Source organism: Orcinus orca, chromosome 6 (assembly GCF_937001465.1).
Source record: "Orcinus orca chromosome 6, mOrcOrc1.1, whole genome shotgun sequence".
NCBI classification, from domain to species: Eukaryota; Metazoa; Chordata; class Mammalia; order Artiodactyla; family Delphinidae; genus Orcinus; species Orcinus orca.
The window spans coordinates 45,081,884-45,108,600 of record NC_064564.1 but is presented as its reverse complement, the minus strand read 5'-3'; the positions used below and the strand labels follow the sequence as shown (position 1 = coordinate 45,108,600).

Below are 26,717 nucleotides of genomic sequence, written 5' to 3'. Positions count from 1 at the left end.
ATGAATTTGGAATCCCAGAAATCAGAGAGGATGATGCAAGGCCACCAGAGAGCAGAAACCTGATCTCTCAGGAGAAGGTGTTCTGACCTGTTAAAATCTTCCTTACGCTTCAGGCCATAACTGACTGTCACTGAAGTTGCCGGTAAGGCCAAAAATTATGGGGAAGTAGTAATAGCGGTAGGTGTGACCTTGGCCACGAATGATTCATGTTCAACACAAATTGGGACATGAGAAAATGGCCTTCTTTGCGTGAGGCCACTTCTGAGATCCTGAGATAGAAAGTGCGTATTTATATACTTTTATGTTAATTTCCTTTTAACAAATAATGTGGACTTTTAATTAATAGACGATATTTACGTATTGACTAGTAAGTATCACACCCTGAACTAACAGACTCACTGTTATTTAAGGAACTAATTTAGAAAAAGTCTTACAAAACTCCTGAGAAATATAAAAAGCTTACTACTGCATGCAAGATGAAAAAACACAAGGGCCCAGAGAAACTTCTCTCATTCGTGAGCTAAATATCTGGCAATCACAAACAGGCAAACTGGATCGGAAACACAAAATAAAGAAAGCATCGAGTAGCCAATGTGCATTAAGTATCTAACAGCAGACAGTAAGTGTGCAGGGTCCTGGGATCACAGTGACCCTGCGGGAATGTGCCATCACTTCAGCCTGAGGGAGTGAGTCACACACAGGCTTTTCTCTGAAGCTAATTAGTAGTATTTGAGGCACAACTCTAACACGTTCTGACCCTACCATACATTATAAACAACAGGCCAGAATGTAGTTTGAGAAGGTGGTGCTGGTAAGAACAGAAAGTGACAGGGACTCGTCCATTAGTGATGGAAACAGACAACCTGTGAAACACAGACACGGATTCAAAATGACACTGTGAAGTTATTTAGTTACTATTTCCAAAACATTATAAATTCATGTCCTTCTTTTACAAATGTGGAAACAAATCAAAGCAGTGGACCACAGCATTCCTTTGTTTGCACACTATACATGCTTCCTTCGCACCTGCAGAGACTCTGATATATATCTTGAGGTGCAAGTAACGCCTCAACTAAGGGTTTGTAGTGATGTCCCTCATTCATAGGTTAATTACTTACATAGGCAGCTAATAAGTCCCTACGATGTGCTAGGCGCTCTTCTAGTGGCTGGGAATACTGCAGTGAACAAAAGTGAAAAATCCCTGTCCTTGTTTTGCTTACATTACGTTGCGTGAGTGTGGAGAAATCAAAATAATTAAGAGGCATAGATAGTCTGTCAGTGAAAAGTACCATGGAAAAAATCAGGGAAGGAGGAAAGGGGGTGCCAGGTGGCGAGGCAGCAGTTGTAAATGGGAGGCTAAGGAGAGCCTCATGTGAAATGATCTTTGAGGGGCTTCTCTGGTGGCACAGTGGTTAAGAATCCGCCTGCCAATGCAGGGGACACAGGTTCGAGCCCTGGTCCGGAAAGATGCCACAGAGCAACGAGGCCCGTGCGCCACAACTACTGAGCCTGCGCTGTAGAGAACGTGCTCTGCAACAAGAGAAGCCACTGCGATGAGAAGCCTGTGCACTTCAGTGAAGAGTAGCCCCCACTCGCTGCAACTAGAGAAAGCCCGCGCGCAGCAACAAAGACCCAACGCAGCCAAAAATAAATAAATAAAATAAATTTATATTTAAAACAACAGCCCCTCAATGGACAGGTTTAAAAAAAAAAATCTTTGAGCAAAGACTTGATGGGAGTGAGGCAGGGGGTGATATCTGGAGGAAGACTATTTCTGACACAAGGAACAGAAGATGCAAAGGCCCCACGATAGAGGCATGCCTGGCCTGTTTGAGAAACAGCAGGGGGCAGCGAGAACAAGAGAGGGCACAGGGGGAGACAGTCAGCGACATGAGCCAAATCATGAAGGTCTCCGTAGGCCACGTGACCTGGACGTAGCTGCAAAACCACTGCAGGGTTTGACGTCTTACAAGTTCAAAGGATCACAAGAGATTCTAAGGAGGCAAGGGCAGAAACTTTAGAAGGCTACTGGAATAATGCTGATGAAAGATGACGTGGCTTGTACCAGCAGATGGAGGTGAAGGTAAGAAGTGGTCAGATTCTGAATATATAATGAGGGAGACTTGATAGGCAGTGGGAGAAGAAGAAAGGACCCAAGATTGACTTTGGGGCTGAACAACCAAAAGGATAGAAGTCATCAACATATGCTGCTCAACAGTGTAGGCAAGTATACTTTATCCACTGAAAAAGATTCCAATTCAGAATGGATACCATAACACTAAGTTTGGTGCTTAAAAGCCTCTGTCACAGGATCCCTCAGTCCCCAAAGATATTGACTAGAAGAGACACTGTTGTCTTTCAAAATCAGGCCCTCCCTTCTACTGGGCCTTTCTAATTTGTTACATTGCAATACCAATGGTGGAATTAAAATTCAATTTCTTCATGTGTAATAATACTAACACATGGCAGTTGACAAACCTATTTGGTCCACACAGTACACATGAATCTGGAATCACGTTGTTCAGAGGAAATTAGGTATCTGGTGACTCTTTAATCCTCTCCCCACACCCCAGGGCTGCCCATGTGGTCTTAAGCATTCATGAATGGAAAAGTTGTGACGTCTTGAGAAGAAGAAAATTCAACGTATATGGACCTTTTCTAAATAGGAATCATACCTTATCCGCCTTTGGATTTCCAGGGCCTAACACGGGGCCTGACACACAGGAGGCACTCAATAATTACTTCTGGGTGAAATATTTAATCTGGGTTTGGGGGTAGGAGGGCCAGATGTCTATCTGAACCAATGAAAAATCTGAATTAAGACAGTTTGTTTTCCTAAGATAGATATATTCAGGAATGTTTACTTAATAAAGTTGTACCTAACAGAGGTCCTCAAGGGAGCAGCCTTTAATGAAAAGATAAGAGTGACTTAAAATTAGTATATCAATCATTTGCATGTGAATACATGCTTGGAAGCAATTTATTCTCTTGACTAGCTTAAATATTCCATTGCAAGTGTGTTTACCTGATTAATTTGCTTAGCAAACATTACCTTCTAGTCAGTACAAAGCCTAAGTTCAGCCCACACTCCTGTCCTGATATGCAGAAATTCTGAATCCTGAATTTACTTGTGCATTTTTGACAAGCTGCTGAACTTCCCAGGGCCACGGGGCACTTGAGAGAGTGGAGGAGGGGGAGAGAGAGAGGTTTCTTTTTGAACACAAGGACTTAAATCATACAGTCACTTCCATACTTTTTTGATTCTGATGTTTGATTCTATGATAGTAATGAATGGAGTCTAGTTTAATGAAGCTTTATAGTGTTGGGTCAAGTTCTCCCCATATTCAAGCTTCTTCTTGGCTAATCAATGAGTCTTTAAAATGGAAAAAGCAATAACTCTTCCTAGAGACTGAGATGCTATAGAGGTGTGATTTCTCTGATATACTGAAAACATCAGTGGTGGCCTTGTGTTAGGTTTTGGAGACACTCGCTAAAGAAAAAGGGATCATCCCATCATGTTTTACTTTGTTATGCACGAGTTGAGCAGTCAGTCTGTGCTTCTACCCACTTCAGTAGAAGTAGATGGCTTCTGACGGAGTCAGATTACCTGCGTTGGAACCTGGGGTCTGCTATGTGCTTCCTGTGTGACCTTAGTTACTTAACCTCCCCAAAGCTCCATTTCCTCATCTATACAATGGGGACAATGAGACATCTGCTACACAGCGTTCTTGTTGGGGTGGGATTAGTTAAGATAATTATGACCTGCTCACGGGCGTCAGCTATGATTACTGCTTGTCCAGGGCTGCTGTGGTACATCTGGGAGAACCCTGCCAGTTCCCCTTCAGGTCTGCATTGCAGTAAATTGTCCAGAACACACACTCACCTATCAAAGGAAAACAAATGACTACAGGGAGATATTAGCGATTCTATTCTTAAAACTAGTGGGCAAAACCACACTTCACCATAATCCTCAGAACCCTCCCTAAAATACCTTTAATCTGGTGTGTTATTGAGGCAGCCCACAGCTGGGAAGGCGGGCAGTACCTACTAAAAGTTGTTTGGAAATTAATTTCGTTTCTTTTTATGGCTGAGTAATATTCCATTGTATATATGCGCCACATCTTCTTTATCCATTCATCCGATGATGGACACTTAGGTTGTTTCCATCTCCGGGCTATTGTAAATAGAGCTGCAATGAACATTTTGGTACATGACTCTTTTTGAATTATGGTTTTCTCAGGGTATATGCCCAGTAGGATTGCTGGGTCATATGGTAGTTCTATTTGTAGTTTTTTAAGGAACCTCCATACTGTTCTCCATAGTGGCTGTACGAATTCACATTCCCACCAGCAGTGCAAGAGTGTTCCCTTTTCTCCACACCCTCTCCAGCATTTATTGTTTCTAGATTTTTTGATGATGGGCATTCTGACTGGTGTGAGATGATATCTAATTGTAGTTTTGAAATTAGAACTCAGAGAACAGCTGGGTACCTTTGTTACCGGCAGGCTGCTGACTCAAAATGATGGGAAAAAAAAAAGCCTCACTGGAATGAAGAGACAGAAAAACTGCAGAGCTGAAGGTAAAAAAAAAAACAAAAAAACCAACCAGCTCTTGGCCTTTGAAAACAGATTGCTCTGCTGTCCTGTCATGAAGTAGGTGTACAGGCATTCACAATTCCACACAGGGCCTAATCCAATTTTGGGGGGGGAAAAACCAACATCAACAACATGATAAAAACACAGGGCCAGGTGCAGGCTGTTTCCTCTTGCTGCTCTGTCTGGGGAGGCATTTGTTGTTTTATTTGTATTACAAAAGTCCACACACTTCCCTCACTCTCTCTGCCCAGCTCCACTTCAGCCTCCCGGGCGGCAGGAATGCTGATCATAGAAAGGCTCCCGCCAGGGAAGGAGAGGAAGCTCCTACCCTGTTGACAATTCAATGTGATTCACATAACGAAGTGCTCACACCTCATGATTCTAGGCACTCGACTGTGTGTGTGTGGATCCCGTTATAACTCAGGGGCAGGTCACAGAAATATCTTCCATCTCTCAGTGCCTTCAGGCACTCTCATTGGGTCTTTTTTTTCCTTAATATATTTATTTATTTATTTTTGGCTGCGTTGGGTCTTCGTTGATGCGTACGGGCTTTCTCTAGTTGTGGCGAACGGGGGCTACTCTTCATTGCGGTGCGCGGGCTTCTCATCGCGGTGGCTTCCCTTCTTGTGGAGCGTGGGCTCTAGGCACGCGGGCTTCAGTAGTTGTGGCGCGTGGGCTCTAGAGCACAGGCTCAGTAGTTGTAGTGGACGAGCTCACTTGCTCCGCAGTATGTGGGATCTTCCCGGACCAGGGATTGAACCTGTGTCCCCTGCACTGGCAGGCAGATTCTTAACCACAGCGCCACCAGGGAAGTCCTCACTGGGTCTTAGAGTAGCTCACCAAGGCAGCAGAATGGAGTTTCTTAACCTCTTTTACAGGTGAAGATGATGAGACCCAGAGTGGTCAAGCAGCCCACCCAAGGCCACAGAACTAGTGGGTGACAGACCTGGAATCCAGGGAAAAGAACCTGTAACTCACTACTGAATATACACTGACATAGGGAGATCCTGCCAGAAACACGCTCCTGCAACGTCATGACGAACAAACACGGCCATCTGAACGTTCTACGTTGGTTAAGTCATCTAGTCTTCAGTGCCAGTGACATGAGGGGAACAGTGTGCAGCAAAAAAAAAAAAAAAGGGTACAATTTTAAAACGAAGCCTTTCATCAAGCTTCACCTTCTCTTGTGTAAGAAAGAGATTTGAGCCTGAACGTTTCAGGAGAGAGCACTCTTGCTATCCTCATCCTTTCTCTGATTATTTGTCCAAATGAAATTCCTGCAGCTCTCCACTGAGATGAGCAATGTGCTTGAAAACTAGAAAACATGGCATCGACAGAAGCCAGGACTACTGCAACCGATAACACAAAGCCTGTCCCCTTCGGCATTTGCTTCCTTAATCCCTTTAGTTACTTATGTGACCTCAGTTGTGTATGTGAAGATAGATACATGTACTCCCTTTGTACATGTCCACTGGGCCCAGCCCAGTGTGTTACACTAAATAGCTATTTATTCATTCTTTAAACAAAATGCTCATTGAAGAGTTTTGGAGACACTGGCAATTTTAGGCAAAGGATCTTGTATTAGGAGTCATCCAAGGCTCTTGCTCTTGCCATCTGCACTGGCTCACTGCTCTGCCGTACTTCTGTTAATGGTAGGCAGAAGCATAGCAGTAGGGGTGTAAGTTGCCATGTTATAATTTTAAAAGGCTCCCAGAAAGTAAATACATCAAGATATCAATTAAGGAATTTCATCATGTAAGCAGCTCTTTGCAGGAAACTGCCCTCAGCAGGAAGCCCCTTTTCTTGTCACTTTAGCAAAGTTATGTTGTAACTAACTGTTAAACTGAGGACCCACATGCTCTACTTATCTCCAGCCCAAGCACGCCTTTCAGATCTTTTAATCATACAATACCTTGCCTAACCTGTCATTTTTTTCCCATAGATCAAAGAAGTAGAAATGATGACCAGATCTCTTCCCTAGCTTCCCTTTCGGTAATCTCACGAAAAAACTGTGTGGCCAAACTGTATGAACACGGTAACATCTAGAGGATGGTCACAATGAGTCGATGAGGCTGCCCGCAGTGGGGGGAGGGTGACAAGTCTGACACCCCCGCATCTCAATGATTAACTGAGATTACTTCCTTTCTTCCCTTGAAAACTTTCATGGCCCAGCAGAATCTTCGGAAGTGGTTTTTGGGGGACACTGAGTTCACCATCTCCACAAATTGCTAGTATTCTGATTAAAGGCACCTTTCTCTTCTACCAACATTTGTCTCTCTCTCTCGTATTGATTTTTTGAGTGGCGAGCAGCTGGACCTGATTGAGTAACAATCATGGACTGATTTTTTCCTCCTAGTTTTTTATAGTTTGAGAATGAATTCCTTTCATATTGGCAAAATCCCAACAATGACATGAAAAATTTTCAAGGGTTTCTATTCCACCTAGGATTAATACCGTTCTGAATGAGCTTGTTTCCTCTGTGAAATATGAAGAAGTGTTAAGAAATAACCAGGATCATCTGCTAAATCTATTAGGAAGAGGGCAGAAGACTTTGCTGAGTTCAGTTAGTCAGAGCTTGGTGTGCATTTGGCCCAAGTCGTGTGTTTCGTCTCCTTGAAGGCCGTTTGTTTAGCATGATGATTTCACACTCCCTTCCCTCTCTCCCCCCAAGCCCCACCCCGTTCATCACTTTCCCCTGGGCACTTATGGATTCTATTCTTGTAAACACAACTTTAAGTATCAGTTTCTCTAAAAAGGCGCAGTTCATTTTTAGGAACGTCTGAAGGCCTTCCTTCTACGAGATGCCTCGGCGAGGCCTCATTGGCTCTGGAGGTCTTGGGCCCTCCCCATAGTTTAGCAGGCTCTTCCCAAGTGAATCAGCTTCATTTCCCCTGTGGCTCTACCTTAAACCTGGGAGGTGTTTGTTTCCTGGGGCCAGGGCTTGCCGGGGCGTTCAGCTGCCTGCACACCAGCTGCTACTCCACTCCCGGGTGTGCATTTCGTAACAACACGGCTCCTTTGCCGGTTGTTGAATAGGGAGAGGGGCAGCTGTGAAAGGGAGAAGGCTGATTATTCATTTTCTTTCCTTTGGAAATTCTGCTTTGGGATCCTGTTCCTACTTAGAATGTTTCCCCAGCAGCCCATTCCATTTAGCTCTCTTGCTAGGGAGCATTTTCTGTCAATTTTCTGAAACGTATATATTCCAGGCAGTTCGTTGGAGGGTTTACAGAGATCCTTGTTAGCAAAGCTCAGCCTGGCCTTACTTTGTATTCCAGAAGCCTAGAATTTTAGCAACTCACAATGAACTCAAGTATCCTTATGTGTCACACTCGAAGGATAGGGCTTTGCGAATCAGCCTAGAAAACAATGACAGCATCTCTTGGCCATAGAACAAACAGAGAGTTCATCCCATCTCCTTGGCTTGGAGACCAAGGATTTATCTCCTGGAACAAGTTCTCAGGGAGGATAGCCAGTGACCTGACATTTTTCTCATATGAGTTCAAAAACAATATTTAAGCTAGTAATTGCTATCTTCTCTTCTTCAGAACTCATTTTTTTCCCGCTCTGACTTGTTTTGGCTCCAGTCTTTAAAAGCAGAACCAAACTACCATTTCAGGTGGATGAGCTGCAGATTAAGGGTGCAGGGTGACTGTGGCTAGCTGTAAGCCCTGGAGTCCCTTCCCGTTCCACAGATATTGCAAACCACAGACCTAACTACATCCACGCAACTCCAGTGCCTGTTTGGATATTCAAATATTTTCTCAAGAAGCAACAATTACATATTAACTTACAGCACCTGCCCTCCGGGAAATTCAACCCTCGGGGTCTTTGGGTATAAATGGCCTGAAGTTGCTTTTATTTTCCTAGTTCTTGTCAGCACTCTGCTACTCAGCTGATGTGTGTTTTTTTCTCTGTTTTATGATTTATGCTTCAGAGGGACTTGTATAGGCAAAGTGGATAAAGCCATAAATTTTCTTATAGGGCGTATTTTAAATATTACTTTGAATTCAGAACCTGTGTTCTCACTGTGGCTATAAATGCTTTTCTCAAAACAATTCAATAATTTCAAGGGCAGTGTCTCATTTATGAAGGCCTTTCACAGTTAATAGGACTTCCTCTGACAACTGTCAGAGTGTTTCTGGTATGCTACAGTATATTATAGAATCCAGTGTTAGCAACTATGAACTAGTAGAATTTCTGTTAAACTCAACACAATTTGATAATTAACCACACATGCTATTATACATTACCCATTCACATAATTAATGAATGTTATACAGGTCTGTCTTCAGTTGAAGCATTTACTTTACATATCGTATTGACTTTCCCCTGAATAATTACATGTATTTCAGGGGCAACATTATTAGTAAAATTCTAAGACTGTGTTAGGACATAAAAATTGAAGTGACATCAATCTTTCCAATGTACAGAGCTGACACCACAGTAGGGGTATGTATATTGAAAATGTATTTGTTAAGAGTTAGGAGGGTCTATATGAATGTAAAAGCTTATCATTATTGGCTTTTATATATCCTCTTGCTTTGAATTCCTTATTATTTAGATGGAATGGAAACAGCAAAACTACACAACACGTGCATATACAATACTAATACTGACTCATCAGGTATTTGATCCAATGTGGTCATTCAACATCTGTCCTTCAATTTTGAAAATTATTGTTGGAACAATGCCAAAGATAGGAATATAGTTTACTTATTTAGTAAAGTGCTTTGATTCTTAGGAAGCCTCTCTGCTGAATGTCAGGAAAGAGTTAAAGAATTTAAATGAGCCCCAAAGGGATTTTCTATTGGGGAGGAAACAATTATAAGAGAAGCCAAAGCATCACGTATTAAACAAGACTGTCTTGTTTTGTAGGCAAAAAGGGAAGTTTTTGAAAGGGAAAACAGACAAAGACCATGTAGAAATGACATGCTGTTCTGAGGCAAACAGTCTTCTTACCAGCAATTAACTAATTAGTTATTTCTTTTTAGGAAAGCAAAAGGGTACAGAAGTGTCCCAGGTCATGGGAAAGAAGAGGAACCATTAGAACACGCTGGACACACGTGACATTCCGGGCAGAAGTAGCTTTAGCTTGGTAGCCAGGTTCTTTATAGGGGCTCCTGGTTAGCCAAACTGTGGTTGTCAGGAAAACCACAAAGACTGAAGTTATCAATCTAGCTCTAGTAGACCTACGGCTGGGGGCAGAGTTTGTAATCGATGAAGGTAAAAATCTTTTGGCAAAAAATGGTTTTCATTAGAAAAGTGTCCAAAGAAAAAGTGCTGCTTTGGGAAAGCTACGAAGAAAGACAAGTGAAGTGAGAATACGTTAACCCAAAGATTGGTGCGACCTAACCTAAACCAAGATGCCTCCTAAGTATTTAATTAGTTGGAGGGAAGTGGTTCCCTTTCAGCACTGTACTGAAATAGCATGAATGGAAAAACGCAAATAGGCACGTGTGTAAGATGGAAGACAAGTTAAGGGAAAGGCTCCTTAGCAACTTAGTTTAAAAAAATTCAGGAGAAGGGTGAGAAACCAGAATATTTCTAGAAAGAGGAAATGATGACTAGCTTAGTCCGGACAAGAGGTTCTAATGAAAACTTGGATCCAGAAGTTAGAAAAGTATTAATCTCTACAAATGAGGAATTGGTGTTTAAATGGGAAAGGTGTAATGCTTATTGCAAATAGTTCTGTCAGGGCCTCTGCACACATCTTGATATATCTGTGTGTAATTCGTTCATGCTGCTGCTCTGCTTATTCTAGAGGAATTCCTATTTCCAAGGTTCCAAACTCAAGCACTCCATTCAAATGGTGCTAATGCAGGAAAATGATGAGTATGGATATAACTAAATAACTGCCTGGTCACGACTGCAGTCTGCTCAGGGTATGGAGGCAACTTTGAGTTGGGGCCCTACTTACATACACACTAGATGTGTAATAAACGGCAGCCTTCTCTGACTTAGATCTATCTTAACAGGGCTGACGGGTCTTCATGGCTCCCACCCACTGGTCTAGCTCCATCTCTTCCCATTTCTTGACTCAAACTCTATATTCCAGTAAGACTAAATTGCTTGCTATATGATCACTGTGTACGCTATTTACTTTGCCTGCAATTGGTTTCTTCCAATCATTTGCCTAGTGGGTGCCTGTTCACCCTTCAACAACTCAACTAATCTTTCATCTCATTTAGGAAGTCTTCCTAGAGTTCCTGGACAATATTACCTGGTCCTTGTTTTGCATGAGCTTTGTACCTTATAGGCTTAAAAAAAATTCTTGCACTTTCTTGCTACATTTTGTTTGTTATATGCTCTTTCCCTCTGTAATCTGGGGACTCTTTAGGGTCAACAACTGTGTCTTATTCATCTTTGTGCCATGATTGCTGGCATAATGTCATAACTGTCATGGCAGGGGCTCAATGAATCACCACTGAATGAGTGAATGGATATATCAGAACCCAGGAACTCAAACATGAATCACCGAATAGGGTCACCTTCAAGTCTACCAACTTTTCATGCAATATTTGCAGGACAGCTTCTTTTAAAACTTTTACTTTTTATTGAAGAATAGTTGATTTACAATGTTGTGTTAGTTTCAGGTATACAGCAAAGTGATTCAGACACACACACACATATATATATGGACACATATATATTCTTTTTCAGATTCTCTTCCCTTATAGGTTATTACAAAATATTGAGTAGAGTTCCCTGTGCTAAACAGTAAGTCCTTGTTGGTTATCTGTTTTATATATAGTAGTGTATGTATGCTAATCCCACCCTCCTAATTTATCCCTCCGCCCCCCCCTTTCCCCTTTGGTAACCAGGACAACTTCTACTTTCTTTTGTGTATGGGGGGGGGCAGTTATTTTGTTAAGTGCCAGCTACTCTGAGTTCTTTACATGAATGAACTCATTTACAGTGTTACCACAACCTCATGAGGTTAGAATTACAAATATTCTCTTTTTAAGTGAGGAAACTGAGGCATGGCAAGGTCAAGTAACTTTCCCAAGATTAAAAACAGACAGTAGTAGCTGGACTAGGGCTGAACCATGGGGGAGGAGCTTCAGAGCTGAGCTCTTAACCACCAGGCAGCTCCACCCTAATTGTGAGACGATTGATGAGTGCAATCGTCCTTAGCTACTTCTGGAAAATGAGCCTGCAATTTCATTTTCTGAGATGATAAGAGGCATTTTAGCCTAAGCAACCCAACATTTATAATGAATTTAACTTGAGACCATGCCAGGACAGACATTTATCATGGCTCATTTAAGTAACTGTTCATTAAGTGATGGGGAAAAGGAAACCACTATGAGACCAGAAGGGGCCTCTAATGAGAAAAAGAGAGGGATGTGGGAAACCAAGAATATGAGGTATTGGGAACATATATTGTAGAAAATTGTAGAGATGTGCACATGCTCATATTCATAAGTTTTAAAAGCACTGCTTATAAAATCATAATACACGTAGTAGTACAGAACCCTGTTGAGGTCACAGAAAAACACTCCAACAAACAAAATCTATTTTCAAAAAACACAGATTTTTTTTAACTTGTATTTTTCAAACACTGTGAAGGATATTCACAAACCACAGCAATATATTCAAGTTCCCATTTGTTTTCTGTATTCGCTTCTCTGAGACACCATGGTTGCTTGCTTCCCAGCATTTTCCTTTAAATCTCTTCTGAATGAACTTTCTGAACTTCCTTTTCCTGTACCACTATTCTTCATGATTCTGTGCCATGACATCCCAAAAAAAGGAGACTGGCATTGAAAGAAGGCAAGGCAGGAGAAAGAGTTTAGGGCACAGCCAGAATCCTTTTAGCCGGCAAAGGGAAGAGGACTTCTATATATTAACAAGTGTTTATATATATATATATATATATATATATATATATAAATTATATTATATAATATATATATTTATATTATAAATATATAATAAATAATATATAATAAAATTACATATATATATTATATATACATCCCCTTCGCAGAATTAGAAACCGAGTGCGAGCTGCCTGCCAGTGGGGCTGTGCCGACTGGACACTCATGAAGTATAACTGTCTATATAAATGTTTCTCAAAGGCATGAGGCTGTGCCCTTAATTTCAAGAAATGAGGCGAACAACAACAACAAATCAATGAATTTGACTACGTAATTTTAAAGTTTTTGAAGCTCTACATAAAAAATTTAAAGAGACCCTCAGATTTTCATTTAGGCAAAATGCAAGAAAAAACGCATTACTGCATACACATTCTAACTAATAATACAGGCACAATTAAAGGTGGGGAGGGGCAGGGGAAGTAAAGTTTACCAGAGGAAATGCCTTCTAGGCTAGCTTGAAGCATAGGAGGGGTGTGTGTGTGTGTGTGTGTGTGTGTGTGTGTGTGTGTGTGTGTGTGTGTGTGTGTGTGTGTGTGTGTGTGTGTGTGTGTGTGTGTGTGTGTGTGTGTGTGTGTGTGTGTGTGTGTGTGTGTGTGTGTGTGTGTGTGCGTGCGCGCGCGCGCGCGCCATTGAGTACATTTAAGTCTTTAGGGCCCTGTGTGTAAACAGCCTCACATCTGGGTGGACCAGCTCATCACCGCAGAAGAGGAAGGGATAAGAATATTTGTGAGTCCATGGCGTTTACTCCTTTTTTTTTTGCGATACGCGGGCCTCTCACTGCTGCGGCCTCTCCCGTTGTGGAGCACAGGCTCCGGACGTGCAGGCCCAGCGGCCATGGCTCACGGGCCCAGCCGCTCCGCGGCATGTGGGATCTTCCCGGACAGGGGCACGAACCCGTGTCCCCTGCAGCGGCAGGCGGACTCTCATCCACTGCGCCACCAGGGAAGCCCATAGCGTTTACTCTTTGAGGGAGTGAGGGCTAACTCAGTCACAGCAAATCTCAAATCCTGACGTCATTTGATGAGACAGAACAATTTAGTCTTTCAATAGTTTCCTAATGAAAAATTTGGTCCCTCATAGACACAAACGCCAGTGCTCTGCTCATCTGGTGTTGGGGCCCATGAGGAGGTGTATTTCTGCTGTCTTTTCTCCCAGGAAATGCCCCCCTCTGACCCACGACCTTGTGCCTTCTGCTAAAACATCTCCACGGTGTCGCAGATGTGTTCCTCTTTACACATCTGCCACACTCCCTGAAAATGTGAAGTTTATGAAAACATATGCCAAGCCGGAGCCCATGTGCTCATCAGCATGAGATAAGGTGAGCAATTTTATTTTGGTCCTGGGAGATTTTTCAAAACCACTTTCCTCCATTCCTTGCATTTACAGTGTAAATCAAATGTTGAATGATTATCACCCCCTTCCTTACAAACTACATTGTGCCTTCTTTCCTGTTAGTTTTTGGTTGATGTTAGCAAAACAGACTGCTTCATTAAAAGTTACTTGTGGTCTTTTCAATTCCTCTCCAAAGAATTTATGCTAGTGCAGCGAAGGCAAACTACTAATAATCCGTCTTGAACATTATGGCTTCATGTTTGACTGGGAAGCCTTCACAACTGAAAATGAACCCGGATATCAGAAATGGAGAAACTGCTGAATTGGAAGTCTCCCAGTAATAGCCCAGTGTTAACTTCCTTTCCATCTTTTACTGGTTTAAAGACACCTTGAAGTCTTCTTTTTCTTTCCTTTTTTGGGGCAGGCATCTTCTCACCTCATAAGACAGACCACTCTTAATTGTTAAAACACTTTTCTTTGTATTTTAAATGAAAAAAATTCTTTCTTCCTGATAGGTTCATGGCAGTTTCCTTCTCTACTATGACACAACGGCTTATAACCCAGCTCTTGATAATAATTCTATTGTTCTAACATTTATTTAGTCCTGCCTACCTCCAATATTGCTGCTGTTGGCTATTGCCCAGTGAGTGCCCACAATTCAATAGCTGCTTTGCCTATACTGTCTCTAAACCTTAAACAACATCCCAAGAAGTTTTATTCATCCCATTGTACTGATAAGAAAACTGAGGCTCAGAGAATCGAACCAACATTTCCTAAAACACACAGGTTAATTAGCAGAGCCAGAACTTTGAACACAGGGATGCCTGGCTCCAAAATTCATGGTTTTTTTTAACCCCACCACGAAATACATGCTGCTGTTTACTTGATGTACTGCCACTATGTATCAGGCACTGAGTTGGGTGCTATAGCAATAAAGGGATGTCTACAGTACATAGTGGGCTCTTGAGAAGTTATCAATTTGGCAGGAAAGACAGTCACATACTGATAGTATCTGTGGCAGGAAGACTTCGTCAAGCTAAGAATCTCATTCCCTCACTAGGTGGAATCATGCCACAGCATTGCTGGTTAACATTTCCTCCTTAGAACCCAAAGTCTATATACAATGAAATGCCAAAAAGTTACCACTGTGGACAGCTGAAAAAATATCCTCTCAAAAGAATATCCAAGACCTGCTATGTCTGAATCTAACATCTATTTCTTCATACTGCATGTCACAGTCTGGTTTCTGAGAGCTTGGAGGTAGGTGAGGCCAATATAGCCTCATAGCAAAGCAGCCAGAATTCTAGACTTGAGTCCAGATCAACAACCTTCCATGAGTTCACAAGGGGTGGTAGAGGACAGTGGGATGGACAGATGGGCTGTTGTCTTAATGTTCAAGTTGTGCTGAATAACTAAACTGCCTGGAATTCCTACTTATCTGTGTGCTTTGTGTCTGAAACCAACTCTGAACTGCCCTTCTTTGAGTATAAATAATAATGCTAATTGTACAGAGTGTGCTGGGTGTGTGTGTGTACATGTATGCAGTGCGTGCATGTGTGTGTGTGAGACTGAGAGAGAGCAAGAGAAACTGGCTAAAATGGAAGGTCACTTTAGGAAGATTTTTAAAATCCAACCCAAATGAGCATTCATATTTTTAAAAATCTCAATTTTTTTTTAAAGTTTGACAAACGTATTGGTATTTTAGTAAAGACATTCATCTCAGTCATTTCTCTCTCCCATCTTCTTTTTTTTAAATTGGGGTATAGCTGTTTTACAATGTTGTGTTAGTTTCTACCGTACAGCGAAGTGGAGCTCCCTGTGCCATACAGCAGGTTCTCGTTAGTTATCCATTTTACACATTAGGGTATATATGTTAATCCCAATATCCCAATTCATCCCACCCACCCTTCCCCCCTTGGTGTCCATACACTTGTTCTCTACATCTGTGTCTCTATTTCTGCCTTACAAACCGGTTCATCTGTACCATTTTTCTAGGTTCCACATATATGTGTTGATATACGATATCTGTTTTTCTCCTTCTGCCTTACTTCACTCTGTATGACAGTCTCTGGGTCCATCCACATCTCTACAAATGACCCAATTTCGTTCCTTTTCATGGTTGAGTAATATTCCATTGTATATATTTACCACATCTTCTTTATCCATTCATCTGTTGATGGACATTTAGGTTGCTTCCATGACCTAGCTATTGTAAATGGTGCTGCAAGGAACATTGGGGTGCATGTGTCTTATTGAATTATGCTTTTCTCTGGGTATATGCCCAGCGGTGGGACTGCTGGGCCATATAGTAATTCTATTTTTAGTTCTTTAAGGAACCTCCATACTGTTCTCCATAGTGGCTGTATCAACTTACATTCCTACCAACAGTGCAAGAGGGTTCCCTTTTCTCCACACCCTCTCCAGCATTTACTGTTTGTAGATTTTCTGATGATGCCCATTCTAACTGGTGTGAGGTGATACCTCATTATAGTTTTGATTTGCATTTCTCTAGTAATTAGTGATGCTGAGCATCTTTTCCTGTGCCTCTTGGCCATCTGTATGTCTTCTTTGGAGAAATGTGTATTTAGGTCTTCTGCCCATTTTTTGATTGGGCTGTTTGTTCTTTTGATATTGAGCTGCATGAGCTGTTTGTATATTTTGGAGATTAATCCTTTGTCCGTTGCTTCATTTGCAAATATTTTCTCCCATTCTGAGGGTTGTCTTTTCTTGTTTATGGTTTCCTTTGCTGTGCAAAATCTTTTAAGTTTAATTAGGTCCCACTTGTTTATTTTTGTTTTTCTTTCCATTACTCCAGTAGGTGGGTCAAAAAAGATCTTGCTGTGATTTATGTCTAAGAGTGTTTTTCCTATGTTTTCCTCTAAGAGTTTTACAGTGTCCGGTCTTACATTTAGGTCTTTAATCCATTTTTTAAGTTAATTTTATTTATTTTTGGCTGTGTTGGGTCTTCGTTGTTGTGTGTGGGCTTTCTCTAGTTGCAGCGATGGGGGCTAGTCTTCGTTGCAGTGCGTGGGCTTCTCTTTGTGGTGGCTTCTCCTGTTGCACAGCATGGGCTCTAGGCACGTGGTCTTCAGTGGTTGTGGCTGGCAGGCTCTAGAGTGCAGGCTCAGTAGCTGTGGCATTTGTTGCTCTGCAGCATGTGGGATCTTCCTGGACCAGGGCTTGAACTTGGGTCCCCTGCGTTGGCAGGGAGATTCTTAACCACTGTGCCACCAGGGAAGCCCTTTAACCCATTTTGAGTATATTTTTGTGTATGGAGTCATGGAGTGTTCTAATTTCATTCTTTTACATGTAGCTGTCCAGTTTTCCCAGCACCACTTATTGAAGAGGCTGTCTTTTCTCCATTGTACATCCTTGCCTCCTTTGTCATGGATTAGTTGACCATAGGTGTGTGGGTTTATCTCTGGGCTTTCTATCCTGTTCCATTGATCTATATTTCTGTTTTTGTGCCAGTACCGTAGTGTCTTGATTATTGTAACTTTGTAGTACAGTCTAAAGTCAGGGAGTCTGATTCCTCCAGCTTTTTTTTTTTTCTCAAGATTGCTTTGGCTATTCGGGGTCTTTTGTGTCTCCATACGAATTTTAAGATTTTTTTTGTTCTAGTTCTGTGAAATATGCCATTGGTAATTTGATAGGGATTGCACTGAATCTGCAGATTGCTTTGGGTAGTATAGTCATTTTGACAATATTGATTCTTCCAATTCAAGAACATGGTATATCTCTCCATTTGTTTGCGTCTTCTTTGATTTCTTTCATCAGTGTCTTACAGTTTTCTGAGTATAGGTCTTTTACCTCCTTAGGTAGGTTTATTCCTAGGTATTTTATTCTTTTTGTTGCAACGGTGAATGGGATTGTTTCCCTAATTTCTCTTTCTGATCTTCCATTGTTAGTGTATAGGAATGCAAGAGATTTCTGTACATTAATTTTGTATCCTGTGACTTTACCAAATTCATTGATTAGCTCTAGTAGTTTTCTGGTGGCTTCTTTTGGATTTTCTATGTACAGTATCATGTCATCTGCAAACAGTGACAGTAAAAATCTCAATTCTGATTTACTGGAACTTACAGTGCATCAACCAGGAAAAGAGAATCACAGAAGACAAAGATAATTTAGACTTAACCTAATAAATTATCTTATATTTGGCAGCAATGATCTGGGCTCAGAGCATTTAGACATTTGTTCAAGGCCACACAGATAGTTAGTGACAGACTATAAGTTATGAACTTTTTCCGTGCCATGGCACCTCACCCTACAACATACAAGTCTGCAGTTATAATTATTGCAATATGGAAACTTTTACAACTCCCTAATGCCTGGAGTAAGGCGTGTAAGACACAGGCGTCAACCATAAGTAAAAAGAACTGACATTTTGGAACATTCTTCTAAAACCACAAACTACTTTAGCACTATCTCCTTTACAGTAACAGAGTCAGTGAAGTACAGTAGAAAGGAAACAGGTATTACATTCAGACAGAGCTGCGTTAGAAGCTTAGCCTTGTGACTTCTTAGTTATGATTGTAGCTAATTTACCAAGCTTCTCTAAATTGTTTCCTCACTGCTAAGTGGGGAGAATAAAATGTACCTACGTACATGTTTCTAAAGGTTTAATTAAGTGTGTGAATTACCCAGCTTAGTGCTGGTACAAATGTTAGAGCCTGCCTAAGACTGGTAAAAAATGGTGTATACAGATAAGACAGAAACTGAGCATTTCATATTTCCTTTTCTTCCATTTGCTTTCAGTTCAAAACTCTGAAGCATTTCCTGATAATGGCTGTTCTTCAAAGAATGAGATCAGAAAATTCACTTCATTACTACCTTTTAATCTCCACCACATTCATCACCTATAACTTGCCCCTTGGGCTCTCCTCTACAGAAATCAACGTGCTCCTTACTGAATTGTCAACTTGCATAAAACTGTCAAGGCCAATGATACGGTTTTGGGAGAAAAAGATATGAAAAAGTCCCTGGTACACACTGGGAGTTTGATGATGAAATTTGTCTTTGACTGGAATGGGTATCTTTTTAATGACATTTTTCTGGTTTCTTTGAATTTTGTAGAGATGTTAAAGAAGGTGACATAACCAAAGGCCACCATCTTTCACCCTTGAATCCTGGAATTAGTTTGTACTGGGTATGAAAAGAAGCTATAAAATTCAAGGGATTTTTTCCCCCTACACATTAAATTTCATTGTGTTCTTTATAGAAAAATTCACATCTTTAATCTATTTTTTAGTATTTTGTCTCCATTTCAGAATCCCACCAGAATCTCAAGGTGATAATGTACTTGTTCATTCATATTCTGCAATGAACAATATCTTACATTCTTTACTGTCCCTCACTTTCTCTCCCATGTATGTTACCTTTGCGCCCTTTCCCCCTTCTTCCATTTAACAAATATTAATGATTATGTGAATGACAATTCTGAATGATATTGAGAGGGGAAGAGAGATGAATGAAATGTTACCTCCTCTCATGTCAGTGGGGCTGGAATTGCCAGATACCTGGTTCAGTAGCACAGGGAGAGGTGAGGGGAGGAAACAGTGTAAACATTTCTAAAGAAAGCAAGTTCCCTTCGGGGGTCTAATGCAACGTGACGTTAGCACATTTCATAGATCGAATAAAAACTGTGCCCGGATAGCATGCATGCTCAAACTGGGGCACCCTGCCTGGCCAAGCCCCTGGTGTTAATGAGACACTCTGCAGCACATCCTGGCTTCACCAACCAGAAAAGGAGATGCCAGTGTATGCCCTCCGGGCATTAGAAGTTGGCACTTATTTTCAAATTTCCTTCCTGCCTGGCAGAGGAAACACTTTCTCAGACACATGATAAAACTGCAGCATGGAGTGGGATAACGAGGCTCTGGCAGGGACTGTTTCAGAGAACTGCGGTGCTCGCCAGCTGCATTGACTGTGTGCCCTCAACACACACACACACGCACACGCACACGCACGCACGCACACACACACACACATCACTCAAGATCACGGATGACCTCTTTTTACCCCACAATGAAGAAGAATTTTCATCTGACATGGCTCACCCAAGAGAAATTTGTCAAGTGCTATATAGTATGTAAGAGGAATGTGGTTGAGGGTAGGGGGCTGGGGGATTGGAGATTGGAACCAAAATCATACAAATGCATATTTGCTTAATATTATTAGAAAAGGAACTCTTCCTTGCTCAAAACTCAGGAAGCGTAGGGAATCCTATTCCATTTTAGAAAACGTTTCTTTATGAAAAGTTTCAAACATATACAAAAGAATGGGAAAACGAACCCCCAAGTACCCATCACCTAGCTTCAGCAATGATCAAATGATGGCCAATTTCATTCCCTCTATCCTCCCGACCTCCACCTAAGCCTCTACAATTGATTCTATTTGTTGTCATTACATTGTGTTTATATCAGGATTCACCTAAGGTTATTACATTGCAATTGGTTGTTGATACATATTTTAGTTTTCTTTTAATCTATAAGTTTTCCCCATCTGGTTTGAAGTAGCCTTTGAATTCTAAACTCCGGGTCCTTGTACTAGGAGGTGCAAATCTGCCTTTAAAACAACCTGTATCTAACAAACGTAAGGTAGATAGCTAGTGGGAAGCAGCCGCGTGGCACAGGGATATCGGCTCGGTGCTTTGTGACCGCCTGGAGGGGTGGGATAGGGAGGGTGGGAGGGAGGGAGACGTAAGAGGGAAGAGATATGGGAACATATGTATATGTATAACTGATTCACTTTGTTATAAAGCAGAAACTAACACACCATTGTAAAGCAATTATACCCCAATAAAGATGTTAAAACAGACAAACAAACAAAAAAACAACCTGTGGCAACTTAAATGTCTAAATATGGAGGAATGGTTAAATAAACAGTGGTGTATGCATTGGGTTAACTATTGTGCACAATGTGGTTGAAAGAATGCCCTCTCTGTGAAACCTAGGGCAAGGTTTATTTTTGAGTCTCAATGTATCTATTTGTAAAATGAGAATAAAGGATTAAATAAATTAAACCCAAGGATTAAATAAAGTACATACATCTCCAATCACAGTGCTCATTACATAACACCAGAGCATACAGGGGTGTTTTGATATCATTTTAATATATATAATACTTATAAATTTTTAATGGACATATTTTATTTCCCCCTAAAATCATGTTAGGCTGCAGCTGAGCAATGAGGTTGGTGCTTCAGGGAAGCAGAGAATGGGGACTGCCTCATACATCATGGCATCATGGGTCAGCCTTAAGTCTCACAACAGACTTTCCTAAGAGCAGTGACAATCTGAAAGCCAGGTTTGTGGAGCGACAGCACGGGTTTCTAAATTTTAAAGTTCCCTTTCCTTCATATCAAGAGTTTGGCCTTACCAAAGTGTTCTCGGTTTGGTTTGGTTTCATTTTTTTAAGTGTACAAAAAACACAAAATAGTATGGTATGGTAGTTGTAACCAGACAGGAAGAGGAAAGAACTGTTCTATCTGTGCTGACACAGGGGAGAGTCCAAACAAGAAGGGAGAAGAATTTGGGGAAGAAGGTGGGAAGCTCGTGTGTCTTGACTTCTCTGAGGCAGGTATTTTAAGGGTGGGGAGACTCCTGCATAAGTTGATAAAGAAAGTTGAAAGTATCTGTTGCCTTTTCTCCATTTGAAAGAATCTCACCTCAACTAAGGACGGCACGCCAGGTAATGCAGGAGAGATGGTGTAAAACTGACTGATGAATGGCTAGACAGATGACCTTAAAACAGTTCTGACTCCCTCCGAAAACTGCGTGTGCATCCCTTCTGGGGGCCCCAATGTCTCAAGTGGCTCAGGAGAGTGAATGTGGGGTTTCTGAGAAGGCCAGTGAACCAGCAGAAGCCGGGCACTGGAATAGATGGAAACACCTGAGACCTCTTCCCTCATCACCATGGTCTCACATAAGCCATTCACCTACCCACTCCACCCAACCCCCAAAAATCCCCACCCAGATGCCATCTTGTAAAGAAGACGAGGGACAGAAATCTGAAACACTGAGCATTTTTCTGCAATAAACTCAATTGAACTTACTATTTCACAGATACAGACTGTTTAGCTGGAAAAGACTAAGCTATCATTAATTGCCAATTTTTCCAATTACCTACTAGGTTGATGAGAAAGATTGTTAGCTCCAGAAATTTAAAACTCTGTATTCTCTCTGCACATGTGAGTGTATCGTATAATCCGATGCCCTAATCTACAATGAAAAGGGAAAAAAGCAGAACGCCAAGTATGATTATAACCATGTAAAACGAAGCTTTAGAAAACGGGAGAAAAGATCGAGAGTCATTACAAATGTAATCTGAATAAATGTAAATTTGTCCAAATTACAAAATGTAAATAGTGGTTGTGTTTGGTTTGGGCAGACTTGGGTTCTAGTCTTCTCTGTTTTATTTAATCACAATACTTTGATGTTGTATGAAAAACATATTTTGAAACTTGGAGAACTTATTACCTTAAATACATTATATTTAATAAGCAATGACTGAGCACTAACGTTTCACAGGCATTGCACTAATCACCATGGAAAATACAAAGATGGATGAGATATGCTCCCAATGCCAAAGGAATTCACAACACGGTGGAAGAAACAGATGGCTAAGTGGCAAAGGGAATTCAACATCTACTGTTTCCCAGCTATAAGAAATTTAGTTTTTCCCATCTACTCCAAACCACCTCCAGAGGACTTCAATTCACTTTGATGATGAAAACAAAAGCATGAAACTAGTATGATAATTTGCATTTACATATCCATCCTTGGAAAAAAAATACACATATAATGAGGGTATGCCATGCCTTTACTAGTGGATACAGCTTGCTGTGCACGTATTAGAGACCTCCAACCATTTACTGGGACCACTTTACAATGAGGTCCCTTTGTTATTTCAACAATGAACTTCCCTTAGGTGTAGTACACGATTAGTATCACACTGACTGATATAAAAGTGTACTGCATGACAAACAGTAAGAAGAGTTAAACTTCAGAGTTTTAAGAAACATTAGACTTTATCTAGGTTAGTAGTTTTCAAATTTTAGCATGCATCAGGGACCACCTGGATGGCTAGTTAAAACACAGACTGCTGCCTCATCTTAGTTTCTGATTCGTTAGTCTTGGGTGGGGGTCCTCTAATTTGCGTTTCTAACAACTGTGGTTTCTGGCTGATTCTACAGTCGTTGGACTTGCACTTTAAAAACCATTAATCTACATCAACTTCTTTTGCAATTTAGAAATCACTTTTCTGTAACCTTTGGTCTCTGCTCAAATAATTCAATGAATGAGGCACTCACTAAATTGCAAGGAAGCCAGTTTCCCTGTTGGACAGGCTAATTCTGTAAGAATTTACTGGAGTCAAAATATGTTTCCTTGAAACCTTTGTTCACCACATGACTATTCCTTTCTGCTCTAGACAACTCTTCAGATGTCTTCTCTTAACCAAGCTGAAAGTTCCCATCCCTCAACCATTTATTCTACATAATTCCTCTTTATCTACCACATTATCATCCCCTCCTGAAACTCCCAGTTATAAAGACCACTCTCAAAACAGGGGGCTGAGAACACAGCATTCTAGATACTGATCCACTGGTACTATCCCCTTCCATAGCTGACGTCATATATCCATTAACAAAGAACTGGGTTTTATTATTTTGTTTAGAGCAATCATGCCACTTTAGTAGTTGATACTCCACAGAAGGTCTGAACTCTTTCACATTCTGAACAGACACTGACCTTTCTCTGCTTATCCACTTGAAATAAAAATTCTGCTTTTATTCTCGCTAAATTTCATTATCTTATTAGCTCATAATTCCAGTTTACCAGGTATAGGATGGTGGTTAAGAACAATGCCTTTGAAGTCAGACAGTCCTGGGTGCAAATCATAGCTCTACTGTTTAACAGCCATGTGGCCATGGACAAATTACGTGACCAGCATAAACCTCGGCTTCCTCACAGGCATTATGGTGATAACAGTAGCTACCTTACAGAGGTATTTCATGAGATAATATACACAAAGTGCTTAGCATAGTGTCTGGTGCATATTACATGCTTAGTAATAGTTAGCCATTACTATTTTATTAAAAGCAATCTAAAACACTAAGGTTTATGCTGTACAAAGTAAGAGCAGAAGTCTTTTACAGAAACTTACAAACTCTTATTAGAAGTTTTCAAAAAATTAAATAGACAGGTATAGTTTTTGCCTCAGTGAGACTGGAAATCATAAATCTATATGTTCACTCCAAGGATATTTACAGACTTAGCACAATTTCAATCAAAATGGCAACATGGGGCTTCCCTGGTGGCGCAGTGGTTAAGAATCCCCCTGACAATTCAGGGGACATGGGTTCGAGCCCTGGTCTGGGAAGATCCCACATGCCGCGGAGCAACAAAGCCCGTGCGGCACAACTACTGTGCCTGTGCCCTAGAGCCTGAGAGCCACAACTACTGAGCCCACGTGCCACAACTACTGAAGCCCGTGCACCTAGAGCCTGTGCTCCGCAACAAGAGAAGCCACCGCAATGAGAAGCTCATGCACCACAACAAAGAGTAGCCCTCGCTCGCTGCAACGAAGACCCAATGCAGCCGAAAATAAATAAAATAAATTTTAAAAATGGCAATATGATTTTTTAAATTGCAACAAAATTTGTATGAAAAATATGAGAAAAGGCAAAACTCTGATAGACAATCCAAGCATGAGAAAAGAGAAAGAAATCTAGCCATATCAGAAATTAAACTTATACAAAAGTATTAGAACTTAAAACTGTGGTATTGACATAAACACAGAAAGGCACACCAACAGGAAAAGGTGGAAACATTAGAAATAAACCCCAAACATATGTGGAAAGCTAAGTCAGTTTTCCCAAACAGAGGGACAAAGAAGGCTTATTTAATAAGTTGCATTAAGATAAAATAGGACAATTTAGAAAACCAAAGTGTTAGAGCTACACCTTACACAATACAAGAATCCACTGAGGAAACGCAGAGGGATGGATGTGTTGCCACTACTGAATATACGGAAACTGAAAGCCTCTGTAAGTGAAAATGTTGTAAATTAAATTTTGTCCTATAAAAACAACTGATTCAGAAAAATATTTGTACTGAAAATGTCAGGTAAATTAACATTTGTAATATATGAAGAGTTCATTCAAATTCAGAAGGAAAACCTCAAAACCTAAAAATCGAATAAGCCATGACATTAACACAAACATTACATAGAGAAATATCAGTAATAAAGAAAAACAGGGGAAAAGACCATCCTTGATGGAGCCTGGAGATACCTTTAATCACCTGTTTAAGTAGCTAATAAATTTTAAAAACGGTAGCCATTGCTGGTTAAAGTTTAAGGAAGCTGTTGTTTTCACTTATTTATAATGATCATTTCAATTGATACATTCTTTCTGGAAGGCAATATGTTAAGAATAATAAAGATGGATATACTCTGATCCAAATTTAGACTCCAGAATTTCTCCTCATGGCATAATTCAACAGAAACAAAAACCTATGCACAGAATAGCTATGATTCCAAAAGACTGAAAAAAAAGCATAAATGTCCAAGATTACAGGAATAGATAATAAAATCAATTCAGCAAAATATTATATGGTAATTAAAATAATTAAGAAGACTATATAGACACATCTAAAACACCATCATTAATGAAAATCGCTCATGCATGCATTTTTCTTTTTGCATTTTACATGCCCACAGGATGTATTTTATCCTGAGCGTAACAAAGTAAACGCAGCGGTCTGTAAAATGAAAAAAGGACTCACAGTAGAGGAGAATTATTTTAATTTTAAATCATTATTTACTTAAGCACTATTCTTGAAAAGTTTTACATTCTGTTTTAGGTGCTATGATGGGCGTAGGACTGCTGACAGAACTGTCAGCCACCTGAAGAAGCAGGCTGGACCAGCTTCAGTTCCTCTCAGGACTGAGGAAGAATCTGAAAATTCCTTACTGATAAAGATGCTTCTGTAGTGGGTTCTTTCAAAGATTTATTCAGTGAAGCTCACTCGGAGTTTCAAAAAGCAGCCAGCAACTTGAGAGATAACTACCAATGTGCACACACCAATGTTGAGTCTCTGGTGAGCAAGTATGATGATGATGGGGAGGGTATCACCTTGTTTTGTCCTTCACATCTGATGAGCAAGTTTGAGGACAAGACTGTGGCATATACAGAACAGAAAATGACCAGTGGAAAGATTAAAAAAGTTTATTCAGGAAAACATTTTTGGTATCTGCCCTCACATGACAGAAGACAATAAACATTTGATACAGGGTAAGGACTGATACAGGGTAAGGACACGCTAAACGTTCCAACTACTGGAGAAACAGAGCGATGATGGTGGCAAAGAAATTCCTGGATGCTGGGAAGAAACTCAACTTTGCTGTAGCTAGCTGCAAAACCTTTAGCCATGAACTTTCTGATTTTGGCTTGGAAAGCGCCACTGGAGAGACTGCTGTTGTTGCTATCAGAACCGCAAAAGCAGAGAAGCTTGTCATGCAGGAGGAATTGTCGCGTGATGGCAAGGCTCTTGAGATATTCCTGCAAGATTACTTTGATGGTAACCTGAAGAGATACCTGAAGTCTGATCTATCCCAGAGAGCACTGATAGGCCCGTAAAGGTAGTGGTAGCAAAGAGTTTTGATGAACTAGTGAATGATGAAAATAAAGACGTGCTGATTGAACTTTATGCTCCTTGGTGAGGTCACTGTAAGAATCTGGAGCCTAAGTATAAAGAACTGGGAGAGAAGCTCAGAAAAGACCCAGATATTATCACAGCCAAGATGGATGCCACAGCCAATGATGTGCCTTCTCCATATGAAGTTAGAGGTTTTCCTACCATCTGCTTCTCTCCAGCCAACGAGAAGCTAAATCCAAAGAAATACG

General features: G+C 40.8%; 1 protein-coding gene and 1 pseudogene across 1 annotated transcript in view; one reads left to right on the top strand and one right to left on the bottom strand.

Annotated features, from left to right (window-relative positions):
- Nucleotides 1–26,717, bottom strand: part of LINGO2 (leucine rich repeat and Ig domain containing 2) — a 200,250-nt gene that overhangs the window by 78,490 nt on the left and 95,043 nt on the right. The window lies entirely within an intron of this gene.
- Nucleotides 1,818–26,717, top strand: LOC105748253 (protein disulfide-isomerase A3-like; annotated as a pseudogene).